At 39.2% G+C, this 17,862-nt stretch overlaps 1 protein-coding gene across 1 annotated transcript in view; it reads right to left on the bottom strand.

Annotated features, from left to right (window-relative positions):
* The window catches only part of LOC137794835 (teneurin-3-like), a 274,268-nt gene that overhangs the window by 222,738 nt on the left and 33,668 nt on the right, over positions 1 to 17,862 (bottom strand). The window contains exon 3 of the mRNA XM_068591903.1: positions 5,042 to 5,119. The gene's annotated coding sequence lies outside the window, so the exon portion shown is untranslated. The remainder of the gene's footprint in view (positions 1 to 5,041; positions 5,120 to 17,862) is intronic.

Below are 17,862 nucleotides of genomic sequence, written 5' to 3'. Positions count from 1 at the left end.
ATACACAAATGTCCAAAACTTATTTAATGTTTTGATTTAGCTGTTTTTTTTTTTAATGAGCTCACCATTAGTGTTAGAACAGCTAAGAGCCACGGCTGAATAAAATGCCACTTTCTGCTATTATTGTCTCAAACGGTGAGAGGCCAGACTGCAAGGTGACCTTTACCCATTTATCCGCTCGAGACTCAAAATGATTTGGAATCCTGGAGGCTGGGAAATTCAGGCCTTGCCAAGTCCAATCTAGTTTAGTCAGAAAAAACTGGGATTGGCAAGTGCCATTGTGACACATGTACACATGTATAAACAATGATTCATGACACTGGGACAAGACAAACCCCAGATATGCATCTGTATTTTATCAAAACGATATTTGGTAAATGTTCTTCTGTGGAAAACTATACAAAATATAGATAAGAGAAATCACACTCAGTGTGGAGAGCACTCGTTCATCGTCTAACTGCTCTCTGCCCCAAGCAAGCATACTCATATTTACTGTGAAAAACCACATTACGGTAATAGCTTGTCGAAACCATTTCCATAATTTGCATTTTCATAGTTTGTATATGCCTGTCTCCCTAACGAGTCAAATGTACATGATTTGTTTAATAGTGAAGTTAATATTCAGGATGTAAAGTAGCTCACAAGCAAAGATTAGATTGCTACTACAAATGGAGTATGTTGTATTAAATAAGGCAATACATGTTCAGTAGGGTTTGCACTATTAACAGCATAGTACAAATTCATGAGTAACAAATATGAAAAAACAAATGTTCGAACCTGGTCTGCACATGATCAACATGATCAACACAGCTGGCCTGGCTCACAGGAAGTAATCCATGTCAGAAAGGGAGAGCATTTCTAGTACCGTACACTGAAGTTTTAGGGTGAGATGACTGGCTGAGTTGGGCTACTGTGAGGCTGGGTTCAGGTTAAGGTGAGGGGGGAAAACAAAAAACAAAAATGTACTATGTTATTTAGTATACATATCTCACAGGTATCAGATTTGATCTGTAAAACACACCCATGTTTATATATTACATGGTCCAGATTTCTACACCAATTGTCAGAAAAGGGAAATTGAAGATAAATTGGCCAAAAATGTATTTGTTATGTATTCAACCCGAAGGGTCGACCCAGCTGATCCAAAATACTGCTGCCATGGGCTTCCCCCCGTAAAGATGTCCCCCAGTGGGTCTATTCCGTCTGTCAGTGGTCTTTCCAAGATGTCAGGTCACATCAGTCATTACCCGGGGCTTACTGCACAGAAGTCCCATAAATGACTGAAGTTCAGGGTAGACAGAGGGGGTTTTCTGAACGACGGAAGAGGCTGGTAACTTTAAGAGTAAACCACTCGGATTGTCTCTGTGTTCATTTTTACACATATTGTTTACCTGATGGGAAAAAAGGCAAGTCAGGACAGCAACTCAAGACAATTTAATGTATTTATTAAGCAATAAAATACAAGACATTTTCTTTTGAGCAACTGTAGTGCCGTAGAACGACTTCCCAATTCGGGAACAGGACCATCCCAGGGGCAACTGAATGCATCAGTGTCTGCCATTCTAGTGTTAGGTGTGTTTGTGCCCAGCGTCGACCTGCAAGTTTTTAATCCGTGCTTGCTGCCTTTCCAAAAACTGGTTAGTTTTTGTCAAACTTCTGCTGCTGCTGATATCAAGGGCTGTGGGTTTTTGGCAGTCAGTCATTTCTTGCAAAAAATCTCCCAAGTAAAATGACAGGCCAGATATGTCCTGATGTAACATTTCTGTTCAGTTTCACTCCAACAACTCCAACAGCAGGTCAAATAAGCTAGGCGACTTCTGTCACACACGGTGCTTTTAAACTGATCCAACTGATTTCAGTTATAATCTTCTTCTGATTTAAAGCAATTTTAAAAGTTTTGTCAACATTCACAAACTATTCTGTGGCACCATTTCAAATGTTTCTAATTTCTTTCTGAACGATGCAGGCGTCAATAAATGAAATGTGTGTGTCCAGGGATGCATAAAGAAGAACAATATGAAGCGATAAAGATTGGGGCAGTAATACCAGCAACAACTTAAATCTACTTTCCCCCTGAGTACTCTACTTTCAGAGTTGAGTAAAAAAATAACTTTTAGAGGAAATTTGATTTTGATCATAAATGCAGCGGTGGGTGTAACTTCATGCGGCTGATACTCATTACATCACCCTCCAAAAGCAGTTAACATCTATTTCTCATGTTCACACATTTGGAACAAATTAGGTTCGCTTGCCCTGCTGAAGGGAACTATGGGACTCAAACCAAACTCAATATCAATAGCCTACCTACTGTACCACCATGGCTACAGCCATCAGAAAAGGCTTTGTACAATCAGAGAGGAAGACAGATGTTTAGTACAGAAAAGAGTCATCACAGTAAAAACCTTAACGACTTATTTCTCTGTTGCAGCCTTGATTATTTAAATATAATTTGAGCTCATGAGCTCATACACTCATTAAGTATACAATTACATTAAATTCTAATCTGTATGTAAGAGAGGGTTCAGATCATTTGAATGCATCCGATATGAACTGTGTGTATTTGTGTATGCATGTTGGATACCTCTTGATGAATGTAAACACCATTATTGTCCTTTGTAATGAATGATGTGCATGTTGCAGTGAGAGAAGGGTAGGGAGCAGGGGTTAGCAGGTGATGGTAGGGAGCAGGGGTTAGCAGGTGACGGGTCGGGAGCAGGGGTTAACAAGTGAAGGGTAGGGAGCAGAGGTTAGCAGGTGAAGTTTGAAGGGGGAGGAGGTCTGAAAGGTAGGGAGGGTTCAGGTTGTTTAGGGCTTTGTAGGTAGTGAGTAATATTTTAAAGTCTATCCTGTAGTTGACCGGGAGCCAGTGGAGGTTGCGTAGGACCGGGGTGATGTGGTCATAGTGGCAGGTGGAGGTGAGCAGTCGAGTGGCAGAGTTTTGAACATATTGAAGTTTGTTGATAATTTTGTTTGTACAGCCGTAGAGGATAATGTTATATCCAGTTTTCATGTTATAAGGGCATGGATATATATATATATATATATATATATATATATATATATATATATATATATATATATATATATATATATATATATATATATATATATACACACACACACACATATATATATATATATATATATATATATATATATATATATATATATATACATATATATATATATATATATATATATATATATTTAAAAAAAGAAAGTTACATAACATCATTTAAATGAATATGCATAAATGAATGAATAAAGTACATTTAAAATGTACTTTTCATAAAGTGGACACAGTTAGAGTTTTAATAGATCAGTGTTCTAAATGCTACACTCTAAGTACCTAGTTGAATGGATAATTAATGTTAAAAGTTGACTGGACTTTGATTACTTTAAAAGAACTGCACCTCTTTTCCTCCTGCTTTTGGACTCTATAGTTAAAGGCTTGTGCTGTCTCACCTCTCACATGAGTGTGTGTGTGTGTGTGTGTGTGTGTGTGTGTGTATGTGTGTGTGTGTGTGTGTGTGTGTGTGTGTGTGTGTGTGTGTGTGTGTGTGTGTGTGTGTGTGTGCGTGTCTGTCTGTGTGTGTGTGTGTGTGTGTGTGAGTAAATCTATTTAAAGTTTGGCCTCCAGACATTTCTGTGAAAGGAGGTCATTTCGGCCCTGTCTCCTTACATGTTGTATATTTTAATCTAAGGTGGGCTCTGTAGACAAACATGCCTCCCAAACAAATTGCGGGCAACATGTGGAGCAGGCATGTGCTTTCAAAAATGGAAACATCAATGTCTGCGGTCATGCTCCTTGTTGATGATTGGTCACTAGTCTGTGGGAACCCTGACCCAATCACTTACTTTTTTCTGCCTCCTTCAGAAAAAACACACAGATAATAATGTATTTAATGTTACTATAAAGAACCGAAGAACATAGGAAGCCGGGAGAAAAACATAGATGCACTGTACAAAGGCAACTTACAAACAGCTGAACTATGTTATTTGTCACACCAGAAAATCTACGTTCTACAGTGGGTGTTGAGAAAGTACAAGGCTGCCAAACTGTAACGGGGAATCCAAAGTTAGAGTTCGCTGTGTCACTTTTCAACTTGTTCAGTGGTGACTTTGCTCCAATGGGTGTTTCAGTGGAGACTCTGTGCAATAATAACTTTAATGTGCCCACTCAAGTAGGACGCACTGTAGCTGACTAGTGTTGAGCCTCTCCGCACAGCTGTGACACAAAAGGGCCAAATGGAAACAGGATTTACGTATATGGAGATTAAATATGCCCTTGTAACTGCTCAGTTTGCCTCCTGATACTATGTTCCACAGCAATGAAGTAATGCTGTTATGTCCTGTGAGTCTGTCAGAAATTATACAAAGCCTATCACATTCTCAGTATTGTCAACAGAACAACATTTTGAAACTATTTCTGCTAAAAGTGTACAACTGGAACACAAGTCATATTGGCATTTTCTTTTTACACAGCATCATTTGTTATGAAAAGCAACTTTGGAGTCCTACATGTACTATTGTGAAAAAGAGAAATGTCTGATAATCAGGCTCTGTTGAACGCAGAGCGGCCCCATCCCCTCAGACACACATACACTGCTGTCAGAGTCCTTCAGCGGAAACAGCTTTTCCTCAAGAGCTGCCTTCCAAAAACACTTGACAAGCACAGAAATTGGCAATTCATTCCTTCATTTTTTTTCCTTTTTTTTCCACCCATCTCATTTTTTATTGATCGTAATCACTTGTTCCCTGCACATGTTCAAATTGCAGAGTGAGTGTTTGTCTTTTTTTCCCTGCAACTGCAAGAAGAATAGCCTAATCAAGGGAAATTGGAGCTAATTTTCTCACTCTTTAACGGGAGATTTAGAGAAAGGAGCCGAAAACAATTTCAATGAGAATGAACAGGATAGGCAGCGGAATATATTGTAAAGGGAATAACTGAGAGGCAGATAGACAATGCCAAGCAGTGATCCAGTGAGAAACACAAGAGACACAGATGGAGAGAGAGTGAGAGGCCTCGAGTGCCACCTACCAACTTGTTGAGGGGTCTAGCAGTTGAATGGCACTGGTCCACTGCCAACGTGTGTCATTCCCTTCTGTGCTTGCAAAACTAAGGACAGAAAGACAAGAAAACGTATAAAATCTGAAATAATAACTGTCTGCAAGCATCGACCCAATGGCCTGAATCACCTTCCTCTATGCTCGTCTGTGTTCTTGAAATGACAGATTGTTGCTTTCATTCATTAAAACAGCACATTTCATGTGATTGAAATATTATTCCTTAAGCTAAGAAATGTTGTAAACAATAAACATTTGATCTGGTCTGGTCAGTGTGGTACACATTTGACACATGATGGAGGTTCTCCCTTAACCACAACTAATACATAATGATATATTCTTTATCAATACAAGAGTCTGTTGGTATTTATGCCTGCCTTCTTTCTTCTTTTATTGGGGTATGTTAATAGCAGTCAATAGACAAAGGTGCTATCATTACCTGGGCTAAAGAAAGCAATATATAGAATAGAATAATAACAGAATTCACCTTAAATATTTTCAGAGCAATAACATACATTCATGACACAATTTGGTCTCATCGACCAGCGCATTAATACAGGTGTGTCTCTTTGTGTGCCGCAGCAATGCGGAGAGCAAACACTTTGTTGAATGCAGTGAAATATACTGTTTTTGGAAAGCTAAAGGCCAAAAGTATTAGGGGCATAATAAGTATTATGTAATTGTAACGTAATTGTAACGTGATGAACAAAAAGGCTTTTTAGTGAAGCTTAAAAGTAGCTGGACAGGAGAAAAGAATCTCATCTCATAACACCAGCAAGTACAGTCGTACACACAGTCGTACACACAGTCGTACACACAGTCGTACACACAGTCGTACACACAGTCGTACACACAGTCGTACACACAGTCGTACACACAGTCGTACACACAGCGTCAATAGGGTAGTTGTGGGTTATTGAACTGTTTTCACAGTATTAACAAGAGTTGGTGAACAAAGAAAGCACTGCTCACTGGAAATTGTGCAGATTGCAGGTGAAGTATATTCATTGAGAAGAATAATTTACTTTGCAAGAAAAAAAATTGTTAACACTTTTTATGACGTCTGAAATAATCCTATTGTGCTTATTGCGCTGTATAATTATAGTTCCAAGCACTCTTATAAGCGCATACATATTATGGACAGGACCCCTGATTGCCACCAAGCATTTTTCACACTGCTTATTAGTCATTATAAAAGGCTTCATAATGAGTTATGATTCTCGTTATAATGCTTTGAACTATACAGGGTCAAAAGCAGTTTACAATACATTATAAGTACATGTATAATGCATTACACACATGACCCTGCATGAATTATTGGGGACTTAACTTGTTTAAGGCAAACGTAATAACAAATCTTTACCTGAAGAAAACACATTTTCCTTGACCATTATTCCGGGATAAAGTGATCAAAGACCTATTTTACCTAGTTTCCGCATTTGATTTAACCGTTCACTTCTGATGAACAAAAGAAACGTCCAGAAGAAAGAAATTGTGAACGACAAGGAAATAGGAAAATTAGTAAAGGAGGCAGAACCTATCCCTGGATTCAAAAGTGGTCTGTGTCCAGTTCCCTCTTTGTAAGTTCACTAAAAAAAGTGTATGAATATTTTATTTTTTCATGAATTTCTACGATGTCTGAGTCTGAGAGCACTTATCTATGCCAAGGTTAAATACATATGAGTCAATAGAGATTGTGTCCACCTCTCAACTTTCATGTGGCCAAAGACCGTCTCCCCAAAGCAAAACGGGCTTTTTGACAGCGGGATTAGAGTAATGCTGTTTAGACCAACGAGAGAGACGCCAGGGCGTGGCTGACAAAGAGAGAAAGACACAGGAGGGAGAGAGATAAAGCAACTTTTATAGTGATCAAATTAAGCCAAACACCAGCATGGAGGAAAACACACACACACACACACATTAGAGACATGAGAGGTCCAACTCTTCAATGTGACATTGAGCTAATCAGATTTGAGGGAGAAGTGTAAACAAATCGCTCTCTCTGCATCCCCCCTCTCCTACAGTATCTCTCCCCCACTCTCTCACTAATCAGTAGAAGAGCTTTTAGAGTGCAGGGAGATATTCATATTTACTCACTAATTCATGTCAACAGCCAAATCTACTCCATGACGATGAATAAACAACTATTTACTCCATAACCACTCTTCACACTGAAAAGACAACTTTTTTCACAAAAGCCACAAAGCGTAATAGCTTTAGGGCAACAGCAGCCAAAAAAAAAAGGGATTGTGAGATACATTCTGAATAATGATAATATGCATACAACCTATGTTTGTGAGCACACCTCAAATCTGAGTCCTTTGATATGAAACAAACTTTTTCTGTATTAAATATAAAAGAAAAGCAGTTTCTGAGCAGACCGACTACGAGCGATTAAAATAACAAATGCTCAATAAGTCCTTTATAGATAGTCTAACATATATTAATGTATTTGTTATGTCTGGAAAAAAAATCAAGTTGTTGCTAGTTCCCCTTTCAACGGGCCTCAGGTTAACTGCAGTCACATAATCAGAAAAACAGGGATGAATACAAATGTTATCGAGAGACATACATCTGTGTCTTGTACCAAAGTCAAAGTTTGGTTGAGTTTGGTACTGAAGGGAAAACCCAAAAAATGCATTAGTATATGTTTTTCTTAATTTATTTCTATTTTTCAGAGCACGTTTGAAACAGCTGGCGTTGGCTTTTAGTAACTGTTCAATGAGAGTGAAGCGCTTTGCGCGCGGCCTTGTCGTTGACGCTGCATGTATTTTGTCCTGTGGCAGTACGAGTCAAAAGACAAAACCCCTCAGAAAATCTCGTTCATCTCCTCAAAGTGTTCAACTTTGATTCGTGCCAACTCCTTGCTGGTGCCGCATGTGTGAAAACTGAGAACACTCTTTTTTTGGTATACTCATTTTGCGACTCAGTGCAGTTCTCCAGCAGTACTACTACCACGGTAAGGAGACAAAAGGGCTTTTGAATCAAATCTTGCAATCATGCATACATTGTGGCTCTATTCTTAACAGACCTATCGTGAATAGGGAGAGTCATTATAAAACCTTACTGCCATGTATCTAAACGGATAGATGAAGACATGTGTTGCATATTGCATGTATGGAGGAGGCTCCAGCATCCACTGTGGCAAAAGGCAAGGAAATGCCAACAGATGTCCAGTCTGTCACAGGACTCACTCACACGTTTGCATTCACACCTACAGAGTTTCCAGTTCACCATGAGCCGACTGTCTTTGGTCTGTTGTATCTTATGTGCAATCTAATCGCATTACTTCAACAAACAAAATGCAAAAGCAATCCGTCATTTTATCCACAGAAAGATCCAACAACATTTTAGTTCAATTAACTGACATAGTACAATAAAGGTTGTGATGGAGACATGCAGTTGTAGTTCCTTAATGCTGCATAGGAAACAAATAAAATGTAATGTTTGATTTTGTTTTTAAATTAAGTATCTTTAGGTTTTTAACAGTTGATCAAACTTGACCTGGGCCCTATGGTCAAATGGACTCTTTAGTAGACATGACCTGGACTCTAGTTGACATGACCTGGACTCTTTGGTAGACATGACATGGACTCTTTTGTCAGACATGACCTGGAGTCTTTGGTCAGGCATTTTGCAACTTTTTTATTCACAGAGATAATCATTATCACAAAAAAGTAATAAAGATTAATTGATGAAAAAATAGACTAGTGAGGCAGAGAGGAGGTCCAAAGAGCAAGAGCATTTGGCTGGCACTGCTGCAGCGATAATGAGACACATGTCACCCTGTCACCCTGTCACCTCTCCGCCTCTTTAACATTCGACACCTGCATAACCTTACAACACCACAGCCAAAATATAAATTCATCTGTCGATTAATTTCTACTCACAACTATTTAACTTCACTTCAGCACTCGATCTCAAGAAAGTCAAGCTTTCCTGTTTATATACTGTGGATAAAATTGAAGTATAAATAGTTAATTCCTAAAAAGAAATTAGATATTAATGTTAATGCTAATTGTGTATTTTTCAACATGACAACCACATCCATGAAGAAATCCTCACAGCCAGCATCAGCTGTAAAGCAAAAGACGGAAAGCTGTTCGAGCAGAACGTTAATGCTCAATTTTTTGGAAAGACAACCATCATCATGTGTCCACATACCAAAGATACATTCTGATGGTGCTCCGCTCCAGTAAAGTCCATACATGTTTATGTTATCTCATAAACAGCACTTAAAAGTAGTGTTATGAAAATCATAAATTTCAGTTGTGTGAAGAGTTAGCCTATTATCATTATTTGTTTAATGGTTAAATAGTTTCACAAATTCTAGTGTCTTCATATACAAGTAGAACAAATTAACAACCAAGAAAATGTTAGTTTTATCCAACTCAATTATTCATGCATTTATTTGCCTATACATCTCCCTGTCAGTAAATCCATTCGCCTGTTTATCAGTGTTCTGTATCTCACTTAGCTAGCAGCTTTTTCACTGTGCCAAGGAAGCAGGATAACATTCTGCTCGTAGGAGGGCTGGCTGAGCCGCGCTGTTCCTTTTCCATATTTATGACTGAGAGGTGTGCAAGGAATTGCTTCCACACCCCCTCCCACTTTATGTCTTCTTCTTCATCTTCCAACTATCTATCCATCCATCTGTCCATCCCTTCATACTACCTGCTGATCTTTAGAGTTTTTTTCTTGTGCTGAATGTACATTAATGCATGCGTTGTATGAGTTTAAAACAGCATCCCATCTTGTTCTTTGAGGTCTTTCATGATCTGACAGTTACGTTTGTATCTGAAGTCTCGCATCCACAGCAATCTATCCAAGTGAAGTTTTCTCTTCTGTTGGCTTTACATCATTTTGTCTCTGGCTGAATTAGTGTGACATTGTTTATGGCTTGTTTCTTATTCTTTTTGGGTGGACCTATTCATTACTGAGTGATGGCACTATTGGTCGGAGTGAGTAAAGAGTTCATACCTTTGGTAGGAGTGAGTAGTGAATTTACATCATTAGTAGGAGTAAGTAGTGAAGTTACACCATTTGTAGGAGTGAGTGGTGTATTTACACCATTAGTAGGAGTGAGTGGTAAAGTTACACCATTAGTAGGAGTGAGTGGTGAAGTTACACCATCAGAAGGGGTGAATGCTGAAGTTACACCATTCGTAGGAGTAAGAGGTAAAGTTACACCATTAATGAGAGTGAGTGGTGAAGTTGCACCATTAGTAGGAGTGAGAGTTGAAGTTACACCATTAGTAGGGGTGAGTAGTGAAATTGCACCATTAGTAGGAGTAAGTGGTGAAGTTGCATCGTTAGTAGGAGTGAGTAATGAAGTTACACCATTAGTAGGAGTGAGTAATGAAGTTACAGCATTAGTAGGAGTGAGAGGTGAAGTTACACCATTAGTGGGAGTGAGTAGTGAAGTTGCACCATTAGTAGGAGTGAGAGGTGAAGTTACACTATTGGTTGGTAAAGTCTTTAAGCTTTCTCCTTGACCGCTGTTCTTTCAAAATGAATAGGCACGGTAGTGTTTCCACTCATTTATTTTTGCGTATTTGTGTGTTACATTTAATTACTGGGTTGCATTATGTATCCTAGTTATATCTTTAATACTGTGTTTTGAGTAATATGATATGTATACCTGATAGGATTTTTATGTTAAAACACTGAGCACTAAAGGTAGGTAGCATTACTTAAAACAATTAGACATAATTGTCTATAATTGTGATTAAATACCGTCACATGCAATATGTTGCATACATTAAGATGTATTGTAGATTATATGGAAGTTTTGTTTAGAATATTGCTTCAGTTAAGATAACAGTTGCCGTTGTGTGATATTTTATATGCATATAAACATGGATATTAAAAAGTTTGTTTTTCTCCCCTGATTGGTTTCAGGGTTAATGACCAATCAAACAAACAAGAACACACCCAACATATAAAACAAAACTCTTTACATAATGAGATGGTAAGCTAAAACACATCATCTTCTCAATCAAATACATCCAACAAACAGTAAAGTTATAATGATGCTATTTAACAATCTGATGAATGGCGTTTCTCATATGAGAAATCAGCTGGCTATGCTTTGCTGCATTATGTGTTACACAGTATAGGAGACTCAACAACTCAGAAAAGATGGTAAATAATGCAACACATTTTGGCAGGAGAGGGACTGCACCAGCTGCCCTGGAAGCCACAGAATTGCAATTGAAAAATAAATGTGCCTATCATGTAAGCATGTGAGATGCTTTTGATAGAGAAAGCGAGAGAGAGATAATGCAATCGTTGATTGCTGGATAAAGTCAAACATTATCAAAGAAAGAAAGGTTAGTACACTTTTCTTATCATTGCAAAACACACCAATGATACAAAACAGAAGATCAGGTTGGGGTAAACAGTGCACTCATGTAGAATGCAATTCTCTTCTCACCCTCAACTGTCACCCACTTTGCTGAGGAGCAAGGGGGGGGGGGGGGCACCTTCTGCTAGGTTTCCCATTTGTTTACACTGATAACACAGTAAATAGTAAACTAAAATTGAGGCATTGTGGCGGTAAGGCTCTCCCAACCAGTCAAGTTGCAGTTTACATCCATGTCTGTCCAAAATGTCATCATTTCATCATTTTATCCTATTAGACATTTGTGTGAAATTGTCATAATTAGCATATGAATTATTGAGTCATGGCCAGATTTGTGTTCTGTGAGGTCACAGTGACATTGAACTTTGTTCACCAAAATCTAATTGCTTCATCTTTGAGTCGAAGTGAACATTTATGCCAAATTCTGAGAATTCCTTTAAGGCGTTCTTGAAATTGCATTCATGAGAATGGGACTGTACATTGAGTGTAAACAGTTTAGAAACTTCACAGCTTTAAGTAAACAGGGAAGCCATTAAGTGTGCTGCAAAGATTGGGAATGACCAACCAGAAAAGCTGGAGCAGGAGCTCCACAAAAGCCACTGCACTATGAATAGTTGTACCACACTCATGATATGTGTTGTTATTGTTGTTTTGTTTGTGTTATCAGGATTTACTAACCACTATCAACTGCGATCATGTTAAGCGGTCCTTATGAAAGTGGATAGCAAATCTGGCTATGAACGTGTTCACATCAAAAGCAGTAATCACTGCCCATCTGAGGCATTTGTGTATTGTTGGATGTGTTGCTTAGATGTATAGAAAAGATTATACTTCATACATCAACACGACTCGCATGTGTCACAATTGAACACTCGGCTCAAGAAGCTGTTTCAGATAAGTGAGAATATGATATGAATATATGATAGAGTGTATTCTGATTTTGTGGTTGTGTAAATGTCATCTATAGATGTTAGATTCCTGGCCACCTTGTGTAAATACAGGTGTCTTTTCCCTCTGTTTTCTTTTTTACCTCTGTGAAATGTCATATTTTTGACAACAAGAAATATGCATTAAGGCAGTATTATGTGAAATAAAAACAAGTGTAATTTTGGAAATGATTACATCCATCTATTTTCAATAAACCTGGACTTTTGGACTTTTTAGGATAACATTTCAGAGCTATTGTACAATAATACTTTACCCTTGGAGTTAATGGTTGAGCAAAGTTGTCAAACTCCACTGTTCAAAAAGACTTGAATAACTTTATGGATAAGGATATATTTATTGTAGGGCTGTGAAATTATTAACATTCTTAATCAGATTAATCACAGGTTTCTGTGGATTAATCACTATTAATCACATATTACTGATATTCTTGGTATATTTTTGTAAAAACAAAGATTTATGATAAAAGACGGATATATACATTGTCCTTTATACATTGGGCTGCTGTTGTAAACAATGCAGCTATAGGCCGTAAGGTAAACCCCGTTATCGTTTCTCCACAGTCATCTACGCGATCTTTAGCTCATAAAAAAAGAACAAGTTGTGCTAAACTACCAAAAAAAAGTTTGCCGCTGAAATTCCAGTCAGTTTATTGGTGCGGCGATGTTTTTTGCAGAACTAGTTTCTTCAGAGCGTAACAGGATATTAGTCGCGAGTGAAGGTGACAAGGTGCTCAGTGTTGCCAGATTGGAAATGGAGAAGTATCGTACTAAAGGCTCAAAATGGTTGTATTTGGAGAATAATTATCGTGCATCTGGCAACACTAAGATCAGTCGACCAATGACAGTTTTCTCTACATTCAGAGCTCGCGCAAGAAGATTAACGTAAGATACCGTTTTAAAACTTGTAAAAGCGTAATAACTAGTTAGTGAAAGACTCAGAGAAACATAAATATGCAACGAGGCAAAATCCCGGACGTTTTTGGAATCCCTGCCGGACGCATTTGTTATGTTTCGTAAAGAGGACATGTCCGGGAAAAAGAGGACGTCTGGTCACCAGATTAATTCTCATTACTCACAGAAGTCCAGCGATCCCCTGTCAGCGCAACATGATCCGTAGCAGCCAAGTCATTTTCCGTTTTGTTCTTTTCAGCTTTATACAGCGCGTGGATTTGTGTCATGATTGTGCGTCTTTGCGGTGCTTTTATGCTCGGGTTCCCCGTTGCCACTCGCAAAACTTTGGTGAACCCCTCATCCTCAACAATATTAATTCCACAACTGTGCTAGTCAGCTTGTCACAGGCAGACTTAGTGAGGGGTCTACGTTGTTCAGTGAGGCTGGTTTGACGCATTCCACTTGAACGCCCCTCACCAACGCATGCTTCGCGTTGAGATGTTAAGGCTGGTTGTGCTGCGATGAAACGCCAACGTCTTCCCGCAGAGTGAACATCTGACATCTACGTCTGACTGCATTAGAGCGGAAATAGTTGAATTTCCACTCTAATGGAAGCTCATTCTGCGCATGCGTTACATGCGTTAAAAAAATTAATGCATTAATCCTGGAATTTAATCACAATGAGTTAACGTGTTATTTTTCACAGCTCTAATTTATTGTCATTGTAAGAAAACATACAACGAAATTAAGTTGGCAACAAAAAGTTAGGACAGCAGTAACAGATAAAAACATGTATGACTTGTATAAAAACAGGACATTTTAATTAAAAAAGGACATTTAAAAAAATAGATAAAACATAAAACACAGGCATCAATGGTTTTAAAGTGCAAAAGCGAGCGTTAAAGTCTTTTTGCCCCCCCGCAGCACTGTCGGGTGTGAGCTGGGTGGAGTGGTGGGGTTGGAGGTGGGGGTGGTGGAGGAAACCGCTGTGGGGAAAAAGCTGTTCCTCAGCCTGTTAGTCCGGGTTTTAATAGTCCCGATTCTTCTTTCTGATGGCAGTGGAACAAACAGAGAGTGACTAGGGTGTGTGGTGTCTTTGTAGATGTTGCTGGCTTTCTTCTGGAGGCGGCCAGCATACACAGTGTCCAGGTCCGGGAGATTAACTCCCACAATTCTCTGTGCGGTTCTGACCACCCGGGCCAGGTCCCTCCTGTTCTCTGCTGTGCAACTGGAAAACCACAGATTCGGTGGCCGGCTGGCTTGTTTAAGCTTCCTCAGGAAGTGAAAGATTACGGTTTAAGAGAAAATAAGTACGTTTGTAACTTCAGTTACATAGCCTACATTATGTACGTGAAGTAAATTAAGTTATTTCCTTGAGCAACGGTCGCCTGAGTGAAAGTACTGTGTTCGTTTGACCCATCCATCCACCCCGACCTCATCCCTACGTGGGTTTTGTCGCTTCTTAGACTACCTCACTGACGCTTGTAACAGTTGCTCTGAGCATCTAATGTTGCCACGGATGGGTTTACATTGAAGTTTCTTGAAAGCCTAGTGCATCGGTATCAGACGCCGACGGCCACGACAGAACGTTGGTATTTGATGCCCTGGGAATGAGACTGGGCGGGATAAACGGAATAACAGCCTGTGGCATTATTCATCCTCTCTGTCTGCCTCCCTCTGCTGCTGATGTAAAGAGACTTTGAGTGCTGTCTTGTCTGACAAAGTATATTGTTACAGAGTTCTCTGCTTGCTTATACAACCTGAAGGTTCAACAATTTCACAATTTTCTTTTAAGGGATGTAGAAACTGAAGAAGAAAACACGACAGGTGGAGACAAAGCTAATAGACATGAATTAACTTCTGGAAAGCACTTAACAGTCCAGTCTCATGACAAAATACAGTAAAGGCAACACACACAGGCACACACACGCACGCACACACACACTCGCTCAAACACACACTCTCTATCTTCTTCTAAATGTTATGTGTCTAATCAACATAAAGAAAAGTCTTGCTGACGGCTTGACTCTTGACATTTCACATGAAACCCATGCCCCTGTAATCTAATCTGTTCGGTCAGTGGGAAACTACACTCTTCCTCAGCATCTCGCTCAGACTCTCAGTCTTGTTCAAAGTGGCATCTCCTTGTGTGAAGTTGATTATTATAATAGACAGTGATTGTCACATGTAATAAAAAAAAAACCTCAGCTATAATTGTTCATCAATGATTTCCGACTTAATCAAAAATGACTGGAGTGTGTGTGTGTGTGTTTGTGTGTGTGTGTGTGTGTGCGTGTGTGTGTGCGTGCGCACATGCATGCGTGTGCAAAACCTAAATTCTGCGCTATATTCAGTCAATCTTTTCTCTTGTTTTCTCTACGCGTCACTGCATTGTTTGTTGTATCAAAGTAGTAACATGCTTGCATGATTCTGATCACATGTGCTGTTTGACTGCAAGTCTGCCACCAACTGCTTCCACAAAAGGCAGCTGCACCAAAACTCCTATCAGGATGAGCAATCAACCCTCAATCATTAAGGCTTTTGACAAAAGCGATGCCATAGAAACGGTAGCTAGACTGTGAGGAATGATTGATGTGATCCACTGATGTCAGCAGGCTCTTGCGTGAAAGAGCACTTAGTGTCTCTACATTGTGGACACTTTTGGGTGTTGCAACAAGTGCTTCTCTAGTCAATAGATGTTTATATCTCTTTCTGATCTCTATCTTCAGCTTTTTATGGACGATCAGTTTGTATATTGTTGTTTCTCTTCAAGCAATATGATCAGTTGGAAGATTTCAGTATGGCAGTGGCGGGCCGTCAGGGCCTTCTTAGTCTTCTCAAGTGGCCTAAACAGAATCACGAAGTTATAGCTATTTTTCTTTTCTAAATAAAAGTTATAGCTCTTTTAAAATGTAATTGTTTTTCAGAAATACACTACATGTATTATACGTATTCTCTCATGTCACAGCTGCCTTTATCTGTTCCTCTGCTCCTTCGGGCTTGTTATATGGCTTCTTAGGACTTGTTTAACAGCATTTTCTATCCAATCACATTACTCTATGTTAGATTATCCTGGTTAAAATACATGACAAACCTTCTCGAGATCCTGGACATGTGATTGGTCTCTAGTTGTACTGTTTGTCTTCTTCCTGCTTCTTACATTTGATTACATTTCTTTCATTTTTAATTTGATTTTTATGCCTTGGTTGCCATCTTCTGACCCCAACACACACACACACACACACACACACACACACACACACGCACGCACACACGCACGCACGCACGCACACACACACACACACACACACACACACACACACACATTCACTCACTCACTCACACACACACACACAAACTATATGCATGTTGAAGTACTACACACCACCTCACATGTACTCAACCTGTGCAGAGAGCGGTAACTGGCGTCCAAGCAACAGCTGCAGATGACCTCACATGACCCTTCAGGTTGTCATGGCAGCGTAAGCCTTGTTCCCACACCACCACACTGTTCCATTACTGAGCAACATAATATATTTATGAAACCTTCACTTTACAGGCTTACTGTGCGTGTGTGTGAGTTTCTGTCTCAAGAAACATGACAGCAAGAATGTGGATATTTTTGTTTGTGAATACTTGTGCGTGTGTATGTATTTGATGCGTGTGCCTGCATGTTCAGGCTTGCAGTCATTTAAAAAGCTGAAGCCAGGTTGAAATTCTTTTGGGATGGATTCATACTGTGATGTTGTGATAATACAATAATAACTAATTGCTGATCTGACATTTGAACATATCTATTTTGCAGTTTTAGTTTCACTTGAATTTTAAATACCTTTTAGAACTTGGCCGTTAGTGCTGATTCATAAAGCAATGATATATTATACTACACAAAATGTGACCTGGCCTACCTGAGATATTTTATACGATGAGTCTGTGTGCGATAACCTTGTGTGTGTCTGCTCCCTGTCACTATCTTAGGCGCCTGCAGTCTGAAGGAAAGCATCTGGTTTCAGCATCTGGACACACACACACACACATACACACACACACTGGAAGTGTGTTTGATAGAGTCAGTGAGCGGACACCAAGAAGGTTATCTGTTCTCAAAGCCTGCAGTTACGGTGCGCACACGTACGCACACACACACACACATTAACACGCACACACATATGCACGCACACACACAGACGCACACACACACGCGCACACGTTTATTAATTTAGTTCAATTAAATAAGTTTCATTAGCATTTAAAGGTGGCTTGTTTATTATTTAACTGTAGCGACCTGATTAAAGTCTAACTCTATCTCTATGTTTTGAAAGGGTGTCCTGGGTCACCTGAGTAAACAAGTCTCAGTCTTTCAGGATCCCTTGCAGTTTGCATACAAGAAGGGTGTAGGGGTAGATGATGCTCTACTTTTTATGCTTTATAGTATTCATAGTCATCTTGAAAACCACCACCAGTTCTGTTAGGATCATGTTTTTCGACTTTTCTAGGGCTTTTAATACAATTTAACCACACCTTTTAGCTAAAAAACATATGACTTTTGAACTACACAATACAAGTGTTGCTTGGGTTTTAGATAACTTTTCA

Source organism: Clinocottus analis, unplaced genomic scaffold (assembly GCF_023055335.1).
Source record: "Clinocottus analis isolate CAN_PGR_092001 unplaced genomic scaffold, fCliAna1.0.p SCAF_26, whole genome shotgun sequence".
Lineage (NCBI taxonomy): Eukaryota > Metazoa > Chordata > Actinopteri > Perciformes > Cottidae > Clinocottus > Clinocottus analis.
Note: the sequence above shows the minus strand (reverse complement) of the source record. Positions and strands in the feature narration are given on the sequence as shown.